General features: G+C 41.9%; 1 protein-coding gene across 1 annotated transcript in view; it reads right to left on the bottom strand.

The window, feature by feature from the left end:
• The window catches only part of SCGN (secretagogin, EF-hand calcium binding protein), a 48,536-nt gene that overhangs the window by 26,535 nt on the left and 15,663 nt on the right, over positions 1 to 6,338 (bottom strand). The gene's annotated exons all lie outside the window — the stretch shown is intronic.

Here is a 6,338-nt window from a genome sequence, read left to right as displayed (position 1 = left end):
GGCAGTGAGGGGGGACTGGCAAGTGGTGACTGCCCACAGCACCGCCGACAGTGTCAGTGGCGCCTTTTCACAGGGGGTGCACCACCACGCTCAGGGGGTGCGCATGCACCTGTATGCACCCCCTACGCATCACCAAGGCTTCATAATAAGACTTCTAAGGGGAGGTTTACACCATGTCCTCAGTATGGCATTGAAAAATCAGCCCTGTTCTTTGGCTGCCTACACACGTGCTTGGGGGTGAAAGGCGGCTGTTTTAATTAGAGCAGTTTCTGGACAGCTGCTCTAATTAAAACAGCTCACCGTCATGTGTATTAAGCCCCTGTTTATTTCAAAATGGCTGCAGGACACTTTATTAAACCTTGTTGAATGAGTATTAGAGAAAGTGCCCCTGCAACCATTTTGAAATGTGTGTGTTGGGGGGTAAGAGGGGGCTGGTTAATACACATGATGGTGAGGCAATGCTGGAGCATTCTCCTTAGAATGCAAATGAGCACATCTATAGGCAGAATTTGTGCTTGGCTCACAAATTTCCGTATGTTATATTATAGTTGGGTGTGGTCCCAAGCATGCTGGAGATGCTGGAGCCAGGGTATGTACTTGGAGCTGTGATAAGCCATCTCTGCAAAGTTGCAAGCTCAGGCATGTTCATAGTAGCTGCTTGTGGGTGCTGCTTGTTTCTTGGTGATGTGCTCTGTCCTCATAAGGATGTAGTATAGGCATTCCTTGAAGCTCTATACACAGACACTATGTTGGATGAATTTTAGAAACTAATCTCATGCTTAACTTGGTGGCCAATATGCAGTATGATGGATGCCATGGGGCCAGGTCCTATTCTACCTGTTAATTTAGATACCTAAGTGCCACCCTCTTCAACACTGCTCGAGTCTGTGGAAAACCACGTGTGCATTTATTTTTCTCCACTTTAGGCTTAAGACTAAATCACATAAAGTGGTAAGGAAGATAATCTGCTCACCTTCTATTTTAACAGTTTTTCAGGGACATGAGCAGGGTGTCATAGGATCATACTTAGAAGCCTAAGTGCTAGAATAGGATCTGGCTTCATATCTGGCATCTGCAGAACACTAAATGTTTCAATGTCAAAATCTCTTTGGCTAGCTGGTCCTGCACTGCCACTGGGATTTTGTTTTGGTGGAGTATTCCTCAAAACATTCCCCTAATCCCTGAACTACATCTTCATATTTTTTTCATTAGGTTATCTGTTTTAGCAGGCATCAGAGGTAGTGGAGCACTGAGCCTGTCTGTCTATCACCCTACTTTATTATCATTATGACCAATGTGGTGGATTCAAGAACTAGAAATGCTTTCAAGTCCTGGAAATGTTTCTGTTAATAATAGTTTAAATACGTTTGTTTCCTGTTTATACTTTTGCATCTAGTAGCTTACGCCCACACTTTCTAGGAGATATGAGGAGGCTGGTATGTGCTTTGGCAGGTATTATACTAACTTGTGCACCAGTGTCCAACTTTATCTGACAGCATTCACCATCAGTGGTAACCTCTTTGAACACCTGGTCTGTCTGGGCTGCACGAACTGAGACTATTTTGGTCAGAGAGCATTAGAAGGGATATACCTAATATTCAAGAGGAAATGCACAAAACTGGTAATTAGCATTTCTGTAGGATCAACGTCCTGTACCAGGGGTGTCCAACTAGTGGCTCTTGGGTTGCATACAGCCCACAAGGAGTTAATTTATGGCCCTTGGGCTCCTGGTCTTGGAGCCAATCCTCTCATTGTTGTCTTGCTACTGCTGTAGGGTCTCTGGTTTCCCTCTCCCTCCTCCAGGTTCAAGTGCTTGCTTCTACCCCATGCAGCACAGCACAGTACAACACAGCAGACATGCCTACAAGGTGGCAGTGTGGGAGGTGCACAACAAGGAGGTACCTGCCATGTTGTAGGGGAGTTGGCACCATGTGGTATGTGACTGGGGGACATGAGACTCTCCAAGCCACTCACACATTGGACAGCCTTGTCCTATAGGTTCAGACAAACTGAACTAGCAAGACAAACTGAAGAAGAAACATCCGATTACGTTCATGCCCTCTCCTTCCCATTTGCTTAGTTTAAGCAGATATTACTATCTACCTACTTCAGGGCTCATACGCCTTCTTGAACAGTGGTCCCCAAACTTCACTGGCCCAGTACTGAGCAAGTAACATGTTTCAGGCAACTTTGCACTTCACTCTGTCTGTCAACCTGAAGAAATACGTTACTGTAGAATGCAAAATTTCCTGTGGCGGTGAGAAACGTGAAATGGTCTCTGGAGCAAAGTGCTGTCTGAGAGCCATGGGTAGGGGTCACTGGTCTCATGCATCTGGTTCTGGCCACTGTCTGAGACAGCTTTCTGAACTGGCTAGATCTTACATTTGATCTGGTACAGCAGTTCCTATGCACCTCTGACAGGTGGTCCTGGAAGATATTTGTTATGATATTTGCCAGGATGACTATTATTTTATAAATAGACAAGAGGAATATTACAGTCATAATCATTGGACAGAAAGGATGGGACATCAGTGCTCACTCCAGTCTGGGGTCAGACAGATTTAGACTTGTGGTCTAACCATAGGAAAGACTGAGTACAGGGATGTGGATTAGAATTTGGGGAATCCTAATTCCTAATCCATGCTAATTTTCTCTGTGGCCTTAGGTCAGTAACTTAACTCAAGCCCTAAATTTTTCATTCTAGCTTATTAAACATTTTGCAGGGTAACACTTGTTTGTGCTGTTTGTACAGCAACTAAAGCCAGCATTGTATTACTGCTCCTAACTCTCACCGTGATTATTTGTAATAAGAATGCATACAGCTTGCATTTCCAAACTCTTTGGATACAATGCATAATAATAAGCAGTTAAATGATAATAATTTCCAGCTGCTGTAAAGTTTTACTAGAAGAAAAGTAAAAGTTTCCCTTCTAGAATGCCTGCAGCAGTCAACAACAGTTGTTATTGCAGAATAACTCCAGGACTTCAGTGAGTATAGACAGACTGGAAACACAATATCGATTAACTCCCCATGCTGAAGTCATTATGCTCACATATCCTTACACTTTTCTGTTTGCATTCTGACATCTTCCCAGAACCTAACACTAAACTGCTATGGCATAACCAATGCACCGTGGTCACCACTGCTTCTGAAAATATCCAGTGAACAAATAGTTTTGACTTCATGAGACTCTTCATATGGTTAAAATTATAAACCTGCTGGGTTTTTGCTTTATCTCCTTTCTCCTTTGTTGTCAACATCTCCCACATGTTTAGAAGTGCCCACAGTTTTCCAAATGCCTTTCATCTTTCACTAATAATAAAAAAAGACCTACTTTATCCATTCTGACAAAAGAACATAATTTGAACCTGGCTTCACAGAAACAATGAGAGCTCACAAGTGCTCACACGCATGAGAACGCTATTGACCTACACAGAAGTTTATGATAATGTAGCCAAGACAGGCCATTCTACATAGAAATATAAAGGAGAAATGTTAATCAATTATATCTCTTCTGTTTATAAATGTCGAGTCAAATTAATAGCACTCTGAGCAGAAAGACTGCAACTGCTCTTCTGGCCAGGTTCCATAAATCAATTCGTTATATGTGGGTGGTTGAATGGATGGATGAATAGGGCACTGTTAAACAAGTACAACACCGTTTTCTTTCACCACCACATTAAAACTCTTGTGCTATTTAAATTGCCTTCAGAATTCACCTTGAAGTTTCCCGGGCAGAACATTTCCTAGGCATTAGACAAATGTATCAGTTGCTAGCTTGAATAGGCTTGTGAAGTACTCTGAAATTATCCTCCTCCAGACCCAGTAGGGTAACTTATTTCTGAAACTATAATCATAGTTGATATTTGAAAAATGTGCTGTGGAAGTCTGACTAGTCTTTTGTTATAAAAGCTTATTGTTCAGCATTGTTTCAGCTTTTAACCACTGCTTCATTGATGGGAAGGAGAACTGTTAGCTGAATAAAAATAGGACTTTTTTTTACTAGTTAGTCTGTTGGATAAGTCATGTAGATATGTAACAATTAGAATGGATGCAGCCATAGTTCCAGTTGATTTGGGTCTAGACATTCTCTAGCATTTCAAATCTCAAAGCAACCCCTTTGTGTGCATTGTTATTCTTTTTCTTGTTTTACACTATACAACAGTAGTATACTACTACCCCTAATCAGAAATTATAGAGCAAAGACAGAGTTGAAAACTCTGAAACAAGGTTTTTGACTAGTTGTACTCAAAGTAAAGTATTTTGCATATTGTAATTATATATACAAATAAAACAAATATCTAATTTTCTGACTGCACATTACAATCCAAGGTGACTTCTATTTTTACAGGAGAAACAAAAACTTGTAGAAATTTTCAGAGAAGTGTTTATGTTTTGTTCTGAGCACTCCTGTCTTCTAAAAATATTGGGTTGAACATTACGTCTGCTGGTCTAGTCTGTAATAATATTTCCATTTGCCTTAATAATAAGAACAATGTCAATATCTGACTTTTTTAATGCTATGAACTAACTTTGGAACACTGTTTATTTTGCCAGTGATATGGGGCAGTTGAGACCTGTCTTTTCCCCTCAAAGCGGGGAGAAGAAGGTATCTTATGGGGCTGCCATGGAGCTGCTCCTCCATCTCTTTCTTGTACCACTGAAAGGGACATGCACATAGGCATGCTTTTGTAGCCCTAGGTACAGCTGTGCTGCTGGAAAGTCTGAGCTGCTGCATGCTGAAAAAGGGGTGAGACAGTTTGCTCCTTGGGGGAAGGGAGAAGTAGGAGAAAAGTATGTTCTTTGTCCTGTTTAGACTCTGCCCTGCTCTTTTCAGGGGGGCTGGTTTTATTTCCACATGACTGCTGTAATAGTACTAGAGTGAGGCAGTGATTTGGAAAGCAGAGGCATAATACAGCAGCTTTGCACCTTGGGCAATGCCAGCACAGCAAACTTCTAGCTGTAACAGGGCCATTTTTGCATCTTCTCTCTCCCCAAAGGTAGTACCTGAGGCTGCTGCCCTGGTCACTCCCATGCCACAGTTATGCTACTACTGGAAAGGTAATAAGCATGTTACCCATCAGTGGTACCTGTCACTGCGATGTTAATGTTGGAGGTTGCATGCCATTTCACACCACAGAAACAGTAAGAATTGTTACCCACCAACCTAGAAGGCATGAGTATAGGATATGGGTCTTCAAACAAGTGTTTAATAATGAGGAATATGTATACAGTACCATTATTAGCATTTATATTATCCTGGTTCCTAGGAGGCCCAGTCACAGATGAGAACCCCTTTGTTCTAGGCACTGTACAGACATGGAATAAAGAAAGAATACCTGCCTCCAAGACCTCAGAAGCTAAGTATAAGCCAAGAGATGATAAATGGATAAAAACGGATCAATGGGAGGAGTACAAGAAGACAGCATTAGTAATAATGCTTAGCATATGCATAGAGATGCATCTCATCAACGCACTCTAAAACATCAACTAACTGCTGTCACTTAACTGCATTCATGTAATTGGTTTTCAATAATTTACATGGTTTCAACAGACAAGATTCAAATGTTCCAGAGTGGGATAAAGAAACGTTGTACATTGGCAAGACAGTTGATTTACACGGTGCAGATGCAGCCTGAGGAAGCAATTTCTTTATTCAGGAGACACTTCTGTAATGTGAAATGTAATTTCTAGCACCTCATTAGTGTTCTCCACCTCCCTACCTCCAGGCCCCCTCCTCACATCTTGTGCAACTGGAGTTTGTCTGTACAATAAGGATCAGAAAGGAGAGAAAAAAGGTGGGGATGAGACCACAATGTGCATACTCTTTGACCAACATCAGCTATTTAGGAATAGAATTAAAGCCACTGAGTAGAGGAAGGCATTACACATAAAGTGGGATTGTGAAAGCAGCCCCATATCTCTCTGGAGTATTAACTTGCTAGCTAACAAAAGCTTGAGGCAAACAGAAAAAAAAAGACGAGAAAAAGAAAGGAAGCAAAACAAAACAAAACAAAAACCCCAAAACAAACTCTAGTAGTTGCAAATGCCTTGGGGTTATGCTACATGTAGTGCAGTGTTGTGAATGACAGTGGGCATGGTAGTACGGTGACAGTGAAGTTCTACTCAGGAAGGTGGTTCCTTAAAAGTACCAGAATGTACCTCCAGGCCTATTGCTTTGTAAGGTGGGATGTGTCATGCACCTGCAGAGAGAAACACTCTAGAAAATCCTCTGGCTCCCCTACAGGTAGGTGTGTGTGTTGGGGAAGGCTGCGTGGAATGCCCTGGAGTCAGTGACCATTAGGGATGGCTAGAGAGTGGGGGCTCCCTGTGAGGA

Source organism: Alligator sinensis, unplaced genomic scaffold (genome assembly GCF_000455745.1).
Source record: "Alligator sinensis unplaced genomic scaffold, ASM45574v1 scaffold969_2, whole genome shotgun sequence".
NCBI classification, from domain to species: domain Eukaryota; kingdom Metazoa; phylum Chordata; order Crocodylia; family Alligatoridae; genus Alligator; species Alligator sinensis.
This window is presented reverse-complemented; position numbering and strand designations above follow the sequence as displayed.